The sequence below is a fragment of the Quercus suber genome, unplaced genomic scaffold, assembly GCF_002906115.3.
Source record: "Quercus suber isolate HL8 unplaced genomic scaffold, Cork oak 2.0 scaffold_20, whole genome shotgun sequence".
In the NCBI taxonomy this organism is placed as follows: Eukaryota; Viridiplantae; Streptophyta; class Magnoliopsida; order Fagales; family Fagaceae; genus Quercus; species Quercus suber.
Genome location: NW_027069485.1, coordinates 465,071 through 485,786, shown reverse-complemented (window position 1 = coordinate 485,786; position 20,716 = coordinate 465,071). Strand labels below are relative to the sequence as shown.

Genomic DNA, 20,716 nt, shown 5'->3' with positions numbered 1-20,716 from the left:
AGAGCCATAGGAAGAACTCTGTAAAATTCAAGGAAAAACAGAGGATCATCCCCCGGTATCCTAGAAACAGCCACTATAGCACATATTTGGATTCGAAAGGATTCAAACTTAGCAAGTCTTAAAGGCTTGAATAGCCATCAAAGTCTGCGATTTTTTAGTTAATTTGAATCTTGTATCACGTCTTAGTGAGCACATTGTAATCATAATCAAAGAAAATTAATAAAATGCCTCTCATTAATTCGAGGATCCCTAACTCCTGTTTTATTGTATTTTTTATTATTATGCATTTCTTTGCTGTTTGAGTTGTCATTCAATACAGATATTCTCGCTTGCTAGTTTATTTGTGTTGTAGGAAATTTGTCCTGTGCACCACTTGGTTCTTAAACAGCCCTTTAGCTGCGGTGAACCAAGTCTAGTCCACCAACAACAACTATTTGGCCCAGGATCCTTGGGCCGTTGTGCTAAGGAAAAAAAGGCACTCTCACAAACACTGAAAACTGTTGTTTAAACAACAACAGTAACAAACGGATCCTAATTTTCAAAATATGTAGCAATTTAAAAAAAAAAAAAAAATTGTGCTACAACCAAGTTTGTAGTCAAATTTTTTCCAAATTAAAATACCGGCATTCATCTTTGGAGGATCAAAATTGTAATTTAGCCTTAAAAAAAAATGTAGTTGTTTAGCATCAACTTATAGATTTAACTTTTAGTTTTTAGCTTTTCTGTACAGTTTTTTAAAACCTCACTTTATCCCGCATTTTCTCAAATTTTCAAATTTTTTCAAGGTACACACCTTTATCAAAAAAAACTAAATAAATTGTCCCCGAACAAACATATATAGTAGTGTGCAATGTGATATTGGAGCCGTTTCTGATACTTTATTCCTTATTTATCTTACAGGGACATCTGCACACTTACAGATTTTGCGACAATGTATGGACCTTCATCTTACAGGATGCTTTATTTAAGAGTGAGGATAACCAAGAGACTGTTGGCAGGGTGAAAATAGTGGCATGTGATTCAAAGTTGCTCACGCAATGAAATGTCTGAGGACAGTACTCTGTTTAATAATGAAAATTTTATTGCCTCCCTATTGGTAGTAGATGGGCATATGGTGGCAAGGAAGAAAAGTTGGAGTTTGTATTATTACCTGCAGGAACTGGTAACAGTGGGAGATTGAATATAAATTGTAAAGCCATCACCCTTGAGATTTATAGTTATTTGATGTTACATGGATTATGTTGCAAATTTATTGAATGAATCTTTGTATTTTTTTTTTTTTTTTCTGTGGTAAAGTAAATTCTTTTCAAAAAATTCGAGCAATTTTAAGCTCTATTTACTAGAGCGAAAGAAAATTTTCAAGTTGAATAGCTTGTTTTATATTGGCTCGAAGCAGTTGCAAATCTCAAAAATGAAGACATAACTATTCATTTTGAGGGGACCATATGTTTTCTGAAAATTGGTTTATATCAACATATTGTGAGAAATTAGTTCTCAATATATGGACACAGATTTTTTTTTTTTTTTTTTTTTTTGGGGCCTAAAATAAATGAACCTTGACTATATTATATCTTTGTCAATTGCGATTGTGTCTGCACAATTTAAACCACATGAAATTTACTACTTAATTTAGTCAAACCAATGCAAGGTTAACAAAATAATTATTGAGTCCAAAATGAAACAAATTAATTGTGTCCCAAATGAAAGATGCACGAGATTACAAATAAGTCTCAAACTTTTATTGACTGTACGATTTTTATTCAAGCAATTGGAATCATTCTTGTAATGAATAACTTTCTTCATGTTGCTTGCACTCACAGTACATCTTACCTCCTGCCACATTCAAGAAAAGCACAAGCTTCAGTTGATGAAAGAAAGAAAAAATAAAACCAATATCTAAGTAGAATTATAACTAACATTTTTGCCAGATGAATTGAAAACTATTCTTGAAAAAATTAACATTAAAAACTTGATTGGTTACCTGTTGCTTAGGAGAGATCCAAATTAGAAAAAACTCTCTTGATATTCTAACAAGAACAACGACCTTCGTTTTGGCTTTTGATCAGCTTTGGTACAGAACTCTTTATAACAAAAAATGTTTCCAATAAATTGAGCATTCATCATGAAGAAGAAAATTTTCAAAACAGAAAGGTAATCCATCAGCTACACTCTCTAATTAACTCTTTTTCTATAACTCACTAGACCAATGATCAGAATAGGTGCTGCACTTGGATTTATATAGGCCTGGAGGTATATTTTCATATGCTTCCTATGCAACATTTATAGTTGTAAAATGTTATCCATCAAGACATGGTATACTCAAATTTCAAGACTAACAACTAATAAATTTGTTGTTCCTATTAACTCTTCATATTTGCACAAATATTCTAAGATTGCCTACCAAAATTAGCTAGAACTTATAATCCTGCATGATTTATTTTTCAATTGTACACAGGTTTCTATCTTAAGCTTACGCAAGAGACAAGTAATTACACTTGTAAGTGTAACTTGTAAGATAAGGAAGAGATTTTATCATGCATGTATTCATTAAAAACTAAACAAGGTGAGAGGTTCATTGGATCAAAACTCGATAGCAGATTTTGCACCTCATTCATATATCACCATCATCAAAGAGTTCTCTAATAATAAAATGGGTCATGTCCANTTTTTTTTTCTGTGGTAAAGTAAATTAAGTTATTACTTGGAAAACAAAATAAAAAACGTGAAGGCTACAGCAAACATGGGAGTTGGAGATACTATGGCACTCAAAAAGGACAAACCAAGTAGATGACTCTGAGTCTTTACAGTCCAACCAAAAGAAGATACTTTTTTTTTTTTTTTTTAGCTCAGATAGAAATCACAATCTAATGAACCTAATATACTACTCCTACCTCTCTCCACCCAGGATCACTTGAACTTGGGTCCATCCTCAAACCCCACAAGCTTTTAAGACTTGGGAAAGTACCATTCCGCCCAATGTGGGCGGTGGTAACCAAAAGAAGATACTATTAAAACTTCTTGTAATTGTTTTTTCCTCAGGCTTATATTTATTTAAATTAAATTAAATTCTTGGGGGAATTACATTTTGGGTTTTTTTTAAGTTCTTCTAATGGGATATAGAATTGTCGTCGTTTCATCAAAGAATTGTGACTTGATTCCAAATTTAAACTCTATATATGAGTGGAGCCAAATCAAGTCATGGACTCCTCAAACCTAATTTGAATTAACAAGCTACGAAATAAGATCGAGTTTAGTTTTTCTTAGTGAATCTTGAAGGAGTTTTTTACTTTCAAAAATTCGAGCAATTTTAAGCTCTATTTACTAGAGCGAAAGAAAATTTTCAAGTTGAATAGCATTGTTTTATATTGGCTCGAAGCAGTTTGCAAATCTCAAAAATGAAGACATAACTATTCATTTTGAGGGGACCATATGTTTTCTGAAAATGGTTTATATTCAACATATTTGTGAGAAATTAGTTCTCAATATATGGACACAGATTTTTTTTTTTTTTTTTTTTTTTTGGGGCCTAAAATAAATGAACCTTGACTATATTATATCTTTGTCAATTGCGATTGTGTCTGCACAATTTAAACCACATGAAATTTACTACTTAATTTAGTCAAACCAATGCAAGGTTAACAAAATAATTATTGAGTCCAAAATGAAACAAATTAATTGTGTCCCAAATGAAAGATGCACGAGATTACAAATAAGTCTCAAACTTTTATTGACTGTACGATTTTTATTCAAGCAATTGGAATCATTCTTGTAATGAATAACTTTCTTCATGTTGCTTGCACTCACAGTACATCTTACCTCCTGCCACATTCAAGAAAAGCACAAGCTTCAGTTGATGAAAGAAGAAAAAAATAAAACCAATATCTAAGTAGAATTATAACTAACATTTTTGCCAGATGAATTGAAAACTATTCTTGAAAAAATTAACATTAAAAACTTGATTGGTTACCTGTTGCTTAGGAGAGATCCAAATTAGAAAAAACTCTCTTGATATTCTAACAAGAACAACGACCTTCGTTTTGGCTTTTGATCAGCTTTGGTACAGAACTCTTTATAACAAAAAATGTTTCCAATAAATTGAGCATTCATCATGAAGAAGAAAATTTTCAAAACAGAAAGGTAATCCATCAGCTACACTCTCTAATTAACTCTTTTTCTATAACTCACTAGACCAATGATCAGAATAGGTGCTGCACTTGGATTTATATAGGCCTGGAGGTATATTTTCATATGCTTCCTATGCAACATTTATAGTTGTAAAATGTTATCCATCAAGACATGGTATACTCAAATTTCAAGACTAACAACTAATAAATTTGTTGTTCCTATTAACTCTTCATATTTGCACAAATATTCTAAGATTGCCTACCAAAATTAGCTAGAACTTATAATCCTGCATGATTTATTTTTCAATTGTACACAGGTTTCTATCTTAAGCTTACGCAAGAGACAAGTAATTACACTTGTAAGTGTAACTTGTAAGATAAGGAAGAGATTTTATCATGCATGTATTCATTAAAAACTAAACAAGGTGAGAGGTTCATTGGATCAAAACTCGATAGCAGATTTTGCACCTCATTCATATATCACCATCATCAAAGAGTTCTCTAATAATAAAATGGGTCATGTCCCAAAAAAAAAAAAAAAAAAAAAGTAAAATTATAGATAACATAATATTGGACATATGGTGTATTTTGATAGCATATATTTTTTTTAATAAAAAAAATGATAGCAAGTATTTATTTCAAATTCTAAGCCCTCAAAGTAAAACATATTTCAAAATATTATATATTTATTGTAGGTACTCAAGAATTCTTTACCTTTGGCTTTGGCTTTTTGGCTTGATTGCCTTGCCTTGCTTTTGGCTTGAATTCTTTTGTCCCATATTGAAAAGATGTCTTCCATGTTTTAACAAAATTTTTACACCACGTTGATTAGACTAAATAATAAATTACATTTTTTATTTTAATTTGGATATGTTCAGTGATATTGCCTATTAACATTCACATTTTTCTCCCTTATTTTTGTAATTATCAAATTATAAATAGAAATAAATTTGATCATTTAAATTTTATTCCGTAATGTTTAAAATTTTAGATTGATCAACATATTATATTTCATCCTTCCATCCATAATTGATTTGATATTAAAAATTGATGACAAAATTGAGACAATTAAATATATAATAACAAACTAAAAGCCTTATAACTCAATTGATACTTTTTAATATTTTCAATTAAGACATTTAAGGTTCAAAACCCCTAACTTGAACTATTGAATTATCAAATAGACATATACACAAGAAGAAAATTGAAATGACAAAGTTTGGTTACAACCTTGGTTGCAGCCTAAAGTTACAACTTCACTCAATATATTTTTAATTGCGAATTTTGAAAATCCACCATTAAATTACATTTTCTCCTTATCTCCTCAATGCTTGTAAAATTTCTTGAAAATCAAAGATCAATAGGTATGTCATCAATCAATTGTTTAAAATGCAAGTTTTTGTAGTATAAAATTACGCATAAAAAATGTTTATGAATTATATAGTAAATAATATCTGAATGATACAAAATTTAACACATATGTTAAAAACATAAAGAACATGCAATCTAACATTTAAATTTTCAAAATATGTAGCAATCTTTTTTTTATAAGAAATTTGCACTACAACAAATTTTGTTCAAATTTACAACCTTGGTTGCAGCCTAAAGTTACAACTTCACTCAATATATTTTTAATTGCGAATTTTGAAAATCCACCATTAAATTACATTTTCTTCTTATATCCTCAATGCTTGTAAAATTTGTTGAAAATCAAAGATCAATAGATATGTCATCAGTCAATTATTTAAATTGCAAGTTTTTGTAGTATAAAATTACACATAAAAAAGGTTTATGAATTATATAGTAAATAATATCTGAATGATGCAAAGTTTAACATATATGTTAAAAATATAAAGAACATGCAATCCAACAGTTAAATTTTCAAAATATGTAACAATCTTTTTTTTTAAAGAAATTTGAACTACAACAAATTTTGTTCAAATTGAAATACAACCATTCATCATTGGAGGATCAAAAATGTAGTTGTTTGGCATTAGTTTATAAGCTCAGCTTTTAGTTGTTAGCTTTTTTGTATAGTTTTTTAAAACTTCATATTTTTCAGCATTTTCTCATTTTTTTAAGGTACAATTATACTTTAGCACATTTCAACAAAAAGCTAAAGAAGTTGTTCCCAAATAGTTTAGCCTTAAAAAACGTCATGTCGTTTATACACATTGGCTTAACTTTTTTATAAAACGACACACCGTGCTGTCTCACTCTTCCTTTAAAATGCGCTGATATATTGAAGAAACGACCGTTGCTGGGTTTTCAATTCTAAAATCTAAAATATCTCTCTCTGTGTGTGATTATTCGAGTATCGGTGGTGATTCCTATAACCACAATGGGAATCGATCCTCACTTTGAGAAATGGAAACTCGGAACCCTTCATAAAGCTCTCAAAGCATCGGAATCAGAATCGGATTCTTTCCTATCATTTCCACAAGTAATCGTAATTTGAATTCCCTTTTATATCTTTTTTCTGTGAAAAAAAAAAACCCTAGCTTTTCTCTTTTTACTTCCAGTGATGAAAAAAACAAAAGAAAATTCCCTTTCATATAATCATCTTCTTTTCTAGGCTTTTTATGCCTAGAGATTCTTAATCACATCACAATCACAATCATATGAATTTGCTTTTGCTAAGTGGAGATTTGATTAAATATAAAACAATCTTATGGCATATGTTATATTATATTTATATCAATTTGATTTTATAGTAATTAGTATGTGTTTCCAATTTTGGTAAAAAAAATTGACTTCTTTGTAATGTAACCTTATGGCTGGGTGTGCTAATTGGTAAGGTAACACATGAAGATTCACTACCAATAAGTCTAGTGACCACAATTTTGAGTGATGTTTTGTTTACTACAATCTTACAAACTGATGCAAAAAAAGTAAGTCAGGGATTCATTTATTATGTAGTTAAAGTGACAATAATAAACTAATTGACTTGAAACTCAACTAGCACCTATTGGTATTTCCAACTGAGATGTGCAGGGTTCAAATCCCCCTTCCATCAACTATTGAATTATAAAAATAATAAAATAAAATAAAAATGGCAACAATCACATTTATTACAATATCAGTTTGGAAGCTTTTTGTAGTAACTTTAGCATTTTTCAAAAAAAAATAATTTTTAAAACAATTGTTGAGGCGTGGTGCAAGTGGTGGGCCAATGTAAAACGGATGTTGCACCAATTACAATTGCCAGTTCAGAAAGTTTTTAGATTTTTTTGGTGTGTCTCTAGCATTGCTCAATCACTACTGATTGTAAAGTAAAAGAAAATCATGATGAACATGAACTTTCAGATTCTACCTTCCAAGAATCTGCTACAGCTCAATGATTTGGACCCTCAATGCTTATAAATAGAGATGCTTTTCTTCTATTCATTGTGGTGTTTGAAACGCGGTTTGCTGGTGTTACATGAGAAGCCGCTGCTATGGCATCATCAAAGGCTACCAGCTCTACCCAGGTTCCTCGGGCTTATCTTTTTGAGCTTGTGGAAGGGATGCAACTTCGGGGTAGTGATTTTTTTGTTTGTGCAGATGAGTTGTGGATGTATCTTATTTTATGTACGCTTTGGAAAAGTTAATTAAACTTGTGTTGCTTGATTTACACCAGATTAATGTGACTGGATCTTTAAGTGGACGAAATGCTAGAATTGAACTTCAACTTAAGAACTGTACAACAACTTGGATACTCCATTGGGGTTATCTTTACCGTGGAGATATGTAAAGAAGACCCAAAGACTCTTTTCTAGACAAATAGGTACACAAGTATGCACGCACACATACATGTTGTATGAAGAAGTAATACTGATATATGTGTTTATTTTCCCCCATAGAAACTGGTTCATTCCTGTGGATCATCCTTCAGGGACAACGCCTTACATGCAAGGCGCAATGCAGACACCATTTAGGAAGGTTTATCCTTCTTTCACTTTCTCTTCTCTGTGGTTAATTTGCTTATAATTGGTTGTCCTTGAGTTAGGAGCTTATTATTAACCTGTAGTTGATTTTAAGTTGCAGAATGGAGAAGTATATTTATTAATCATTGAGTTGTGGACCCTAACATACATGCTATTGAATTTGTTTTGAAAGATGGCAGTCGGGATAGATGGTTGGTTCTCTTCTCTGGGTTTTCATCTTTGCCAATTTAGGCTCCTGAGGCATGCTTGAATCATGCATTCTAGGTTGAAATTAAACCATGGGAATTTTCGGATAGAGATACCTGAGAATGATGCTACTCCTTCTATCTGGAGTAATATTTTCTTCTTGGAAAAACACTAAATCAGGAGATGTGTTATGTGACTTATGTCCCATCAAGTTTCAAATGAAAAAATCATGAATGGGTAATATTATTAAGCCTTTTTATTTTCTTCTGAAGAACTATAATTGGAAACAGAAAATTGATTAAAGCAGATGGTATGAATTTGTCCTGCCTTGCTATTATTCTGTCACATTTAGGGTGCTTTCCATATTTCTCCTGCAAGTCACAGGTACCACTAAAGTTTCTTGCAGACGTTCCTAGGTTCCTGGCTTAAAGAAGCAATAAAAATAAAATTTAAAAAAAAAAAAAAAAGTTTGATAAAAAAATTACACTCTACCTGTGGATTACATTTTGGTGTAGCGCTTGTTGACTTGAATGACTCAGATTTTCATAGCATCAGAATGAATTATAATTATTTTCTTAAATTTTGGATTAATTGTCTGCTGGTAATGTTAGTGGTGACAAAATGTGCTTGCAAGGAGTAATTGCTTATAGCCTATAATTATCTCCACTTTACAATGAAGGTGCTTATTAATTGTTAATCTATAACTTGCCTTCATTTTTATATGTTCAGAAATACCTATCCTAAAAAATTTATATATGTTCAGAAATAATTTTATTGTGATATCTAGAGTTGACTTCTACAAGCTCTTTTGAGAGAGATGCGAACTAAATGATATAGGAATGGGTATGTGGCTATCAGATGCAGATATAGATAAAATAAAAGTAACAAAGTCAATTAACAAAAATGTACGCAATTGGCAAGCCCTCTGAAAGAAAAGCATACATTGGAACACCTCAAAGTCCTTATCCACTACCAACTTGTAAGGGGAGGACAAGAGGTAAAGGCAGATGCTTTCATAAGACCAAAAAAAGAAAAATCCCCTTCAAGAGCCAAAAATGGCGCAGAAATGTAATGATTGATTCAGGAAACACCCACTGCATCAGCAATTGAACAAAGAAAAAGCTTTAAAGAGCCAAAGTGAAGTAACATAGAGTGAAGGGGTATTTGATGTCTGCCAAATAGCTCTAGTTCAAATGGCAGCTCCTCCCTTGTAAGCGTAAGGTGTTGAGTGAGGTCGTGTGTTCAATAGCTATTGGGTGTGTATAACTTGCTAATAATAAATGAAATAAATGAGTGATATGCTGTTGAAGTTCTTTGCAGTAAGCTGAACATGGTGAACTACCCCCAATACTGTTTTCATACAGGAGTATTGCAGGCGAGAGAACGTTCCAGTTCTGTCAATGGTTCTCATGTAAATGGCTTTGCTTATTTGATCCTTTGTATTCCTTCAAGGCTTTAGCTATAAGATTAGTTGCTATCATTTTTGTTAGATAGATATATGGATAGAAGTCATGAAAGTGATATAGAGATGATTGTTAAATTTTCTAGGACTTATTAAAATAAAAATAAAAATATTTGATAAATTTTCTATGGTCATAAGTTGAAATAATTTGACCTTCCAAGCATCCCTACACAATAGTGTTACGCTATAAAACCCTGCTATGCATTTTAACAGAGTTATGTGCATATTTCATGCTTAGGTGGTAGTAGTCTTACACTAGAGTGTACCCTCTGGTACTTTTTAATAAGTGTCTTTTTTGGAATTTGAAGTTTCTATTTTTAATTTGCATGCATTTAATGACTATTGTATACACGTATATCTAGTTAGATTATCTTAGAATTATTGTATTTGCTTAGGCTTTGCTATAACCCCTTCTAGAAGCTTCCAAGCTACTTATTCTTTAAAACAGAAGTTGAAGCATTTCAACTCTTTAACCTATACACTGTTAAAATTTCATATAGGTATCATAAACGTCTATAAATCTCTTCTCTACTAAATCGCTGAAGTGGAAAACTCTTTCAAGAGTTGTTTATGAGCAGAAGAGTAAAGAAATTCCATTTGTAGTCTGTTATGCTTAATATGGAAGAGATATCCACGCGTTATCAAAGTAGAATGTTGGAGCAGAACACATTGATTGCCTTAATTGCTACAATTGCTATCTTTTTGCCCTGCATGTAGTTATGGTTTTGGTTCAAAGTAGAATATAATGAATAAAATCTTGTATCTCACTTGAGTCAACATTAATGTGGTGGTTGGTTCTTACCCGCTGCTTTGATTTAGAAGACTAGTATTTGAAATGTTAGGCATGCCAGTTTATGAAATGCATCCTGTGATATGGGTATCTGAAATTTTGTAAGTTCCTGCTGTTATTGGCAATTTATTCCTGAGTTTTGAATACATTAATCTTTTCATAACACTTGATTATATTTCTGCTTAAGTTTATGTCTTAACAAGAAACATAGGGTTGAGTTTCTCAGAGACTCAGGTTCGTTCTTTAGCTGACAAATCACACTACTAATGTCTGTCTGGCAATCTCCCCTTTCAATCTTCTTCTAGTTAACATATTGTTATGGAATGTGCTAGCATTGCAATGTGATATCGGAGCCGTTTCTGATACTTTATTCCTTATTTATCTTACAGGGACAGATTTTGCGACAATGTTTGGACCTTCATCTTACAGGATGCTTTATTTAGGAGTGAGGATAGCCAAGAGAATGTTGGCAGGGTGAAAATAGTGGCATGTGATTCAAAGTTGCTCACGCAATGAAATGTCTTAGGACAGTACTCTGTTTAATAATGAAAATTTTATTGCCTCCCTATTGGTAGTAGATGGGCATATGGTGGCATGTTAGGATGGCAAATGAGCGGATTTGGCCATAAATGAATTGAGTGTATATTTACTAATTTATTTATTTATGACCCGTTTATATATAATTTAATTATTCATTATTCGTCCAACTTATTTTATTAGTAACCTACTCATTCAATCCAATAAAATCTAAATAAATAAATAACTTGTTAAAAACTTTAAAAACAAAAATTAAAAAGTTAAAAAAAATCACTTTTCCTGTACTTTTATTTTATTTTTCCTTCACAAAATTTATTTCTGAGGCAACCAAACAAATCCACAAAGAGAGAGAAGAAAAAAAAACAGACTCTGTTTTTTTTTTTCTCAGCAACGAAAGAGTGTCAAGCACACCGAAATGACCTTCGTTTCCTCTTTCCCTTCTATTCCCTCTGTTTTACTCAGCAACCAAACAGACCATCAGAGAAAGAAAGAGAAAAAGTTAAAGTTGTCTAACTTCAAAAAAAAAAAAAAAAAAGTTCAAAAATCACTTTTTCCTTCTCTTTCCTTTCATTTTCTCTGCAACAAAACACCCATCAGATAAAAAAATCATTTTTTTTCCTTTCATTTCTCAGCAACCAAACAAAGTGTTAGAGAGAGAGAGATACGGACAGGGAAAATGAAAGTCTCGGAGAACGTTATGCTTCCCCGACGCAACGCCGGATTGAGAGCCATATCGCCTTCTCGCCGATCGTGGATCGGGTTGGGTACGAGAATCCCTAGCTTCAAAACGTCGTCGCGTTTCTTGAGATTGAGCCGGCGATCGATCTCGTTCTCGACTAGCAAGCCATGGCAGTCCCAGCCGAAGCGGCGAGTGACGTGGAAGCCGTTCATGGACTGGTACCAGGTGACGATGTCCTTGATGGTGCCGGCGAGGATGTGGCCGTAGTGAGGGAATCCTGTGGCGAACGGCAGACCGTCGTAGAAAACGTACTCCGGCGTGTCTTTGGTCCGGCCGAGCTGAGTCTCAAAGGCCTTGATCTCTGTCCAGAGGCGGAGGATTTCCTCCTCGTGATTAGGGAAGGAAAATGTGGAAAATGTTGAAGAGTAGGTGGTAAAGTGTGTTTTGACTTTTGAGTCTTGTTTGGTTACTGAGAAAATCAGAGGGAAAGTCTTTAGGTAGACTGAGACTGAGAGTGACTTGTATTGTTTATTTAAGTTTTATATTTTAGAAGGGTTTAATGGATTTTTGCGAGTTTATTTAAATTTAAATTTTAGATGAATTTAGTAGTTATTAGTAGATTTACCTATTTAAATTCATCTAATTAAATAACTAAATAAGTTTTATTTATTTAATTTAAATATTTAAATAGGTTGAGTTAAGACTTACTTAAATAAAGTGGATAATAGGCAATTTATAGATATAAATAAAAATTGTCACTAAAAAGTTAGAGTTTGTATTATTACCTGCAGGAACCGGTAACAGTGGGAGATTGAATATAAATTGTAAAGCCATCACCCTTGAGATTTATAGTTATTTGATGTTACATGGATTATGTTGCAAATTTATTGAATGAATCTTTGTATTTTTTTTTTTTTTTGTGGTAAAGTAAATTAGTTTATTACTTGGAAAACAAAACAAAAAAACATGAAAGCTGCAGCAAACGTGGGAGTTGAGAGATACCATTGATGAGTTAGCCAAAGTCCTAACACAAGATTATTGAATAAATAATTAAATAAGAGAGCTTTTATTTAAAAACTTGACTCTTGAATTATAACACTTCAACTTGTGAAAAGCCTAATGTGGCTCCACGTATGACACAAGTACAAGACTCACTAACACCACACGGCAAAGCTACTCTAGCACACTTAACTTTTACAAGACCACACCAACTCTCTAGACACTTATGTACTGACACTACACAATAGCTCTTTCTTATTTCTACTTCACACTTTACAAGTCTCAAAAAAAAAAAAAAAAAAAAAAGTAAAATTATAGATAACATAATATTGGACATATGGTGTATTTTGATAGCATATATTTTTTTTAATAAAAAAAATGATAGCAAGTATTTATTTCAAATTCTAAGCCCTCAAAGTAAAACATATTTCAAAATATTATATATTTATTGTAGGTACTCAAGAATTCTTTACCTTTGGCTTTGGCTTTTTTGGCTTGATTGCCTTGCCTTGCTTTTGGCTTGAATTCTTTTGTCCCATATTGAAAAGATGTCTTCCATGTTTTAACAAAATTTTTACACCACGTTGATTAGACTAAATAATAAATTACATTTTTTATTTTAATTTGGATATGTTCAGTGATATTGCCTATTAACATTCACATTTTTCTCCCTTATTTTTGTAATTATCAAATTATAAATAGAAATAAATTTGATCATTTAAATTTTATTCCGTAATGTTTAAAATTTTAGATTGATCAACATATTATATTTCATCCTTCCATCCATAATTGATTTGATATTAAAAATTGATGACAAAATTGAGACAATTAAATATATAATAACAAACTAAAAGCCTTATAACTCAATTGATACTTTTTAATATTTTCAATTAAGACATTTAAGGTTCAAAACCCCTAACTTGAACTATTGAATTATCAAATAGACATATACACAAGAAGAAAATTGAAATGACAAAGTTTGGTTACAACCTTGGTTGCAGCCTAAAGTTACAACTTCACTCAATATATTTTTAATTGCGAATTTTGAAAATCCACCATTAAATTACATTTTCTCCTTATCTCCTCAATGCTTGTAAAATTTCTTGAAAATCAAAGATCAATAGGTATGTCATCAATCAATTGTTTAAAATGCAAGTTTTTGTAATATAAAATTACGCATAAAAAATGTTTATGAATTATATAGTAAATAATATCTGAATGATACAAAATTTAACACATATGTTAAAAACATAAAGAACATGCAATCTAACATTTAAATTTTCAAAATATGTAGCAATCTTTTTTTTTATAAGAAATTTGCACTACAACAAATTTTGTTCAAATTTACAACCTTGGTTGCAGCCTAAAGTTACAACTTCACTCAATATATTTTTAATTGCGAATTTTGAAAATCCACCATTAAATTACATTTTCTTCTTATATCCTCAATGCTTGTAAAATTTGTTGAAAATCAAAGATCAATAGATATGTCATCAGTCAATTATTTAAATTGCAAGTTTTTGTAGTATAAAATTACACATAAAAAAGGTTTATGAATTATATAGTAAATAATATCTGAATGATGCAAAGTTTAACATATATGTTAAAAATATAAAGAACATGCAATCCAACAGTTAAATTTTCAAAATATGTAACAATCTTTTTTTTTAAAGAAATTTGAACTACAACAAATTTTGTTCAAATTGAAATACAACCATTCATCATTGGAGGATCAAAAATGTAGTTGTTTGGCATTAGTTTATAAGCTCAGCTTTTAGTTGTTAGCTTTTTTGTATAGTTTTTTAAAACTTCATATTTTTCAGCATTTTCTCATTTTTTTAAGGTACAATTATACTTTAGCACATTTCAACAAAAAGCTAAAGAAGTTGTTCCCAAATAGTTTAGCCTTAAAAAACGTCATGTCGTTTATACACATTGGCTTAACTTTTTTATAAAACGACACACCGTGCTGTCTCACTCTTCCTTTAAAATGCGCTGATATATTGAAGAAACGACCGTTGCTGGGTTTTCAATTCTAAAATCTAAAATATCTCTCTCTGTGTGTGATTATTCGAGTATCGGTGGTGATTCCTATAACCACAATGGGAATCGATCCTCACTTTGAGAAATGGAAACTCGGAACCCTTCATAAAGCTCTCAAAGCATCGGAATCAGAATCGGATTCTTTCCTATCATTTCCACAAGTAATCGTAATTTGAATTCCCTTTTATATCTTTTTTCTGTGAAAAAAAAAAACCCTAGCTTTTCTCTTTTTACTTCCAGTGATGAAAAAAACAAAAGAAAATTCCCTTTCATATAATCATCTTCTTTTCTAGGCTTTTTATGCCTAGAGATTCTTAATCACATCACAATCACAATCATATGAATTTGCTTTTGCTAAGTGGAGATTTGATTAAATATAAAACAATCTTATGGCATATGTTATATTATATTTATATCAATTTGATTTTATAGTAATTAGTATGTGTTTCCAATTTTGGTAAAAAAAAATTGACTTCTTTGTAATGTAACCTTATGGCTGGGTGTGCTAATTGGTAAGGTAACACATGAAGATTCACTACCAATAAGTCTAGTGACCACAATTTTTGAGTGATGTTTTGTTTACTACAATCTTACAAACTGATGCAAAAAAAGTAAGTCAGGGATTCATTTATTATGTAGTTAAAGTGACAATAATAAACTAATTGACTTGAAACTCAACTAGCACCTATTGGTATTTCCAACTGAGATGTGCAGGGTTCAAATCCCCCTTCCATCAACTATTGAATTATAAAAATAATAAAATAAAATAAAAATGGCAACAATCACATTTATTACAATATCAGTTTGGAAGCTTTTTGTAGTAACTTTAGCATTTTTCAAAAAAAAATAATTTTTAAAACAATTGTTGAGGCGTGGTGCAAGTGGTGGGCCAATGTAAAACGGATGTTGCACCAATTACAATTGCCAGTTCAGAAAGTTTTTAGATTTTTTTGGTGTGTCTCTAGCATTGCTCAATCACTACTGATTGTAAAGTAAAAGAAAATCATGATGAACATGAACTTTCAGATTCTACCTTCCAAGAATCTGCTACAGCTCAATGATTTGGACCCTCAATGCTTATAAATAGAGATGCTTTTCTTCTATTCATTGTGGTGTTTGAAACGCGGTTTGCTGGTGTTACATGAGAAGCCGCTGCTATGGCATCATCAAAGGCTACCAGCTCTACCCAGGTTCCTCGGGCTTATCTTTTTGAGCTTGTGGAAGGGATGCAACTTCGGGGTAGTGATTTTTTTGTTTGTGCAGATGAGTTGTGGATGTATCTTATTTTATGTACGCTTTGGAAAAGTTAATTAAACTTGTGTTGCTTGATTTACACCAGATTAATGTGACTGGATCTTTAAGTGGACGAAATGCTAGAATTGAACTTCAACTTAAGAACTGTACAACAACTTGGATACTCCATTGGGGTTATCTTTACCGTGGAGATATGTAAAGAAGACCCAAAGACTCTTTTCTAGACAAATAGGTACACAAGTATGCACGCACACATACATGTTGTATGAAGAAGTAATACTGATATATGTGTTTATTTTCCCCCATAGAAACTGGTTCATTCCTGTGGATCATCCTTCAGGGACAACGCCTTACATGCAAGGCGCAATGCAGACACCATTTAGGAAGGTTTATCCTTCTTTCACTTTCTCTTCTCTGTGGTTAATTTGCTTATAATTGGTTGTCCTTGAGTTAGGAGCTTATTATTAACCTGTAGTTGATTTTAAGTTGCAGAATGGAGAAGTATATTTATTAATCATTGAGTTGTGGGACCCTAACATACATGCTATTGAATTTGTTTTGAAAGATGGCAGTCGGGATAGATGGTTGGTTCTCTTCTCTGGGTTTTCATCTTTGCCAATTTAGGCTCCTGAGGCATGCTTGAATCATGCATTCTAGGTTGAAATTAAACCATGGGAATTTTCGGATAGAGATACCTGAGAATGATGCTACTCCTTCTATCTGGAGTAATATTTTCTTCTTGGAAAAACACTAAATCAGGAGATGTGTTATGTGACTTATGTCCCATCAAGTTTCAAATGAAAAAATCATGAATGGGTAATATTATTAAGCCTTTTTATTTTCTTCTGAAGAACTATAATTGGAAACAGAAAATTGATTAAAGCAGATGGTATGAATTTGTCCTGCCTTGCTATTATTCTGTCACATTTAGGGTGCTTTCCATATTTCTCCTGCAAGTCACAGGTACCACTAAAGTTTCTTGCAGACGTTCCTAGGTTCCTGGCTTAAAGAAGCAATAAAAATAAAATTTAAAAAAAAAAAAAAAAAGTTTGATAAAAAAATTACACTCTACCTGTGGATTACATTTTGGTGTAGCGCTTGTTGACTTGAATGACTCAGATTTTCATAGCATCAGAATGAATTATAATTATTTTCTTAAATTTTGGATTAATTGTCTGCTGGTAATGTTAGTGGTGACAAAATGTGCTTGCAAGGAGTAATTGCTTATAGCCTATAATTATCTCCACTTTACAATGAAGGTGCTTATTAATTGTTAATCTATAACTTGCCTTCATTTTTATATGTTCAGAAATACCTATCCTAAAAAATTTATATATGTTCAGAAATAATTTTATTGTGATATCTAGAGTTGACTTCTACAAGCTCTTTTGAGAGAGATGCGAACTAAATGATATAGGAATGGGTATGTGGCTATCAGATGCAGATATAGATAAAATAAAAGTAACAAAGTCAATTAACAAAAATGTACGCAATTGGCAAGCCCTCTGAAAGAAAAGCATACATTGGAACACCTCAAAGTCCTTATCCACTACCAACTTGTAAGGGGAGGACAAGAGGTAAAGGCAGATGCTTTCATAAGACCAAAAAAAAGAAAAATCCCCTTCAAGAGCCAAAAATGGCGCAGAAATGTAATGATTGATTCAGGAAACACCCACTGCATCAGCAATTGAACAAAGAAAAAGCTTTAAAGAGCCAAAGTGAAGTAACATAGAGTGAAGGGGTATTTGATGTCTGCCAAATAGCTCTAGTTCAAATGGCAGCTCCTCCCTTGTAAGCGTAAGGTGTTGAGTGAGGTCGTGTGTTCAATAGCTATTGGGTGTGTATAACTTGCTAATAATAAATGAAATAAATGAGTGATATGCTGTTGAAGTTCTTTGCAGTAAGCTGAACATGGTGAACTACCCCCAATACTGTTTTCATACAGGAGTATTGCAGGCGAGAGAACGTTCCAGTTCTGTCAATGGTTCTCATGTAAATGGCTTTGCTTATTTGATCCTTTGTATTCCTTCAAGGCTTTAGCTATAAGATTAGTTGCTATCATTTTTGTTAGATAGATATATGGATAGAAGTCATGAAAGTGATATAGAGATGATTGTTAAATTTTCTAGGACTTATTAAAATAAAAATAAAAATATTTGATAAATTTTCTATGGTCATAAGTTGAAATAATTTGACCTTCCAAGCATCCCTACACAATAGTGTTACGCTATAAAACCCTGCTATGCATTTTAACAGAGTTATGTGCATATTTCATGCTTAGGTGGTAGTAGTCTTACACTAGAGTGTACCCTCTGGTACTTTTTAATAAGTGTCTTTTTTGGAATTTGAAGTTTCTATTTTTAATTTGCATGCATTTAATGACTATTGTATACACGTATATCTAGTTAGATTATCTTAGAATTATTGTATTTGCTTAGGCTTTGCTATAACCCCTTCTAGAAGCTTCCAAGCTACTTATTCTTTAAAACAGAAGTTGAAGCATTTCAACTCTTTAACCTATACACTGTTAAAATTTCATATAGGTATCATAAACGTCTATAAATCTCTTCTCTACTAAATCGCTGAAGTGGAAAACTCTTTCAAGAGTTGTTTATGAGCAGAAGAGTAAAGAAATTCCATTTGTAGTCTGTTATGCTTAATATGGAAGAGATATCCACGCGTTATCAAAGTAGAATGTTGGAGCAGAACACATTGATTGCCTTAATTGCTACAATTGCTATCTTTTTGCCCTGCATGTAGTTATGGTTTTGGTTCAAAGTAGAATATAATGAATAAAATCTTGTATCTCACTTGAGTCAACATTAATGTGGTGGTTGGTTCTTACCCGCTGCTTTGATTTAGAAGACTAGTATTTGAAATGTTAGGCATGCCAGTTTATGAAATGCATCCTGTGATATGGGTATCTGAAATTTTGTAAGTTCCTGCTGTTATTGGCAATTTATTCCTGAGTTTTGAATACATTAATCTTTTCATAACACTTGATTATATTTCTGCTTAAGTTTATGTCTTAACAAGAAACATAGGGTTGAGTTTCTCAGAGATTCAGGTTCGTTCTTTAGCTGACAAATCACACTACTAATGTCTGTCTGGCAATCTCCCCTTTCAATCTTCTTCTAGTTAACATATTGTTATGGAATGTGCTAGCATTGCAATGTGATATCGGAGCCGTTTCTGATACTTTATTCCTTATTTATCTTACAGGGACAGATTTTGCGACAATGTTTGGACCTTCATCTTACAGGATGCTTTATTTAGGAGTGAGGATAGCCAAAAGAATGTTGGCAGGGTGAAAATAGTGGCATGTGATTCAAAGTTGCTCACGCAATCAAATGTCTGAGGACAGTGGTCTGTTTAATAATGAAAATTTTATTGCCCCCTATTGGCAGTAGATGGGCATATGGTGGCAAGTAAAGGTGGCAAATGGACGGGTTTAATCATAAATGAATTGAGTATATATTTACTAATTTATTTAGTTATGACTCGTTTATATATAATTTAATTACTTATTATTTGTCCAACTTATTTTATTAGTAACGCATCCATCCAACCCAATAAAATCTAAATAAATAAATATCTTGTTAAAAACTTTAAAAACAAAAATTAAAAAGTTAAAAAAAATCACTTTTCCTGTACTTTTATTTTATTTTTCCTTCACAAAATTTATTTCTCCGCAACCAAACAAAGCCACAAAGAGAGAGAAGAAAAAAAAACAGACTCTTTCTCAGCAACGAAAGAGTGTCAAGCACACCGAAATGACCTTCGTTTCCTCTTTCCCTTCTATTCCCTCTGTTTTACTCAGCAACCAAACAGACCATCAGAGAAAGAAAGAGAAAAAGTTAAAGTTGTCTAACTTTAAAAAAAAAAAAGGTTCAAAAATCACTTTTTCCTTCTCTTTCCTTTCATTTTCTCTGCAACAAAACACCCATCAGATAAAAAAATCATTTTTTTTCCTTTCATTTCTCAGCAACCAAACAAAGTGTTAGAGAGAGAGAGATACGGACAGGGAAAATGAAAGTCTCGGAGAACGTTATGCTTCCCCGACGCAACGCCGGGATTGAGAGCCATATCGCCTTCTCGCCGATCGTGGATCGGGTTGGGTACGAGAATCCCTAGCTTCAAAACGTCGTCGCGTTTCTTGAGATTGAGCCGGCGATCGATCTCGTTCTCGACTAGCAAGCCATGGCAGTCCCAGCCGAAGCGGCGAGTGACGTGGAAGCCGTTCATGGACTGGTACCAGGTGACGATGTCCTTGATGGTGCCGGCGAGGATGTGGCCGTAGTGAGGGAATCCTGTGGCGAACGGCAGACCGTCGTAGAAAACGTACTCCGGCGTGTCTTTGGTCCGGCCGAGCTGAGTCTCAAAGGCCTTGATCTCTGTCCAGAGGCGGAGGATTTCCTCCTCGTGATTAGGGAAGGAAAATGTGGAAAATGTTGAAGAGTAGGTGGTAAAGTGTGTTTTGACTTTTGAGTCTTGTTTGGTTACTGAGAAAATCAGAGGGAAAGTCTTTAGGTAGACTGAGACTGAGAGTGACTTGTATTGTTTATTTAAGTTTTATATTTTAGAAGGGTTTAATGGATTTTTGCGAGTTTATTTAAATTTAAATTTTAGATGAATTTAGTAGTTATTAGTAGATTTACCTATTTAAATTCATCTAATTAAATAACTAAATAAGTTTTATTTATTTAATTTAAATAT

The 20,716-nt window shown here is 32.3% G+C and overlaps 2 long non-coding RNA genes across 3 annotated transcripts; both read left to right on the top strand.

Annotated features, from left to right (window-relative positions):
* The first annotated feature begins 7,322 nt into the window (after positions 1-7,322).
* Positions 7,323-11,145, top strand: LOC136062893 (uncharacterized). The gene is made up of 2 exons (XR_010624625.1): positions 7,323-7,643; positions 10,878-11,145. It is a non-coding gene; the product is annotated as an uncharacterized LOC136062893 (long non-coding RNA).
* Positions 7,658-8,664, top strand: LOC136062891 (uncharacterized). 2 transcript variants are annotated; one of them, XR_010624624.1, is made up of 3 exons: positions 7,658-7,853; positions 7,967-8,045; positions 8,151-8,664. It is a non-coding gene; the product is annotated as an uncharacterized LOC136062891 (long non-coding RNA). The 2 variants fall into 2 exon arrangements; XR_010624623.1 differs by having other exon boundaries at positions 7,658-8,045; positions 8,151-8,241; positions 8,315-8,664.
* Positions 11,146-20,716: the final 9,571 nt, after the last annotated feature.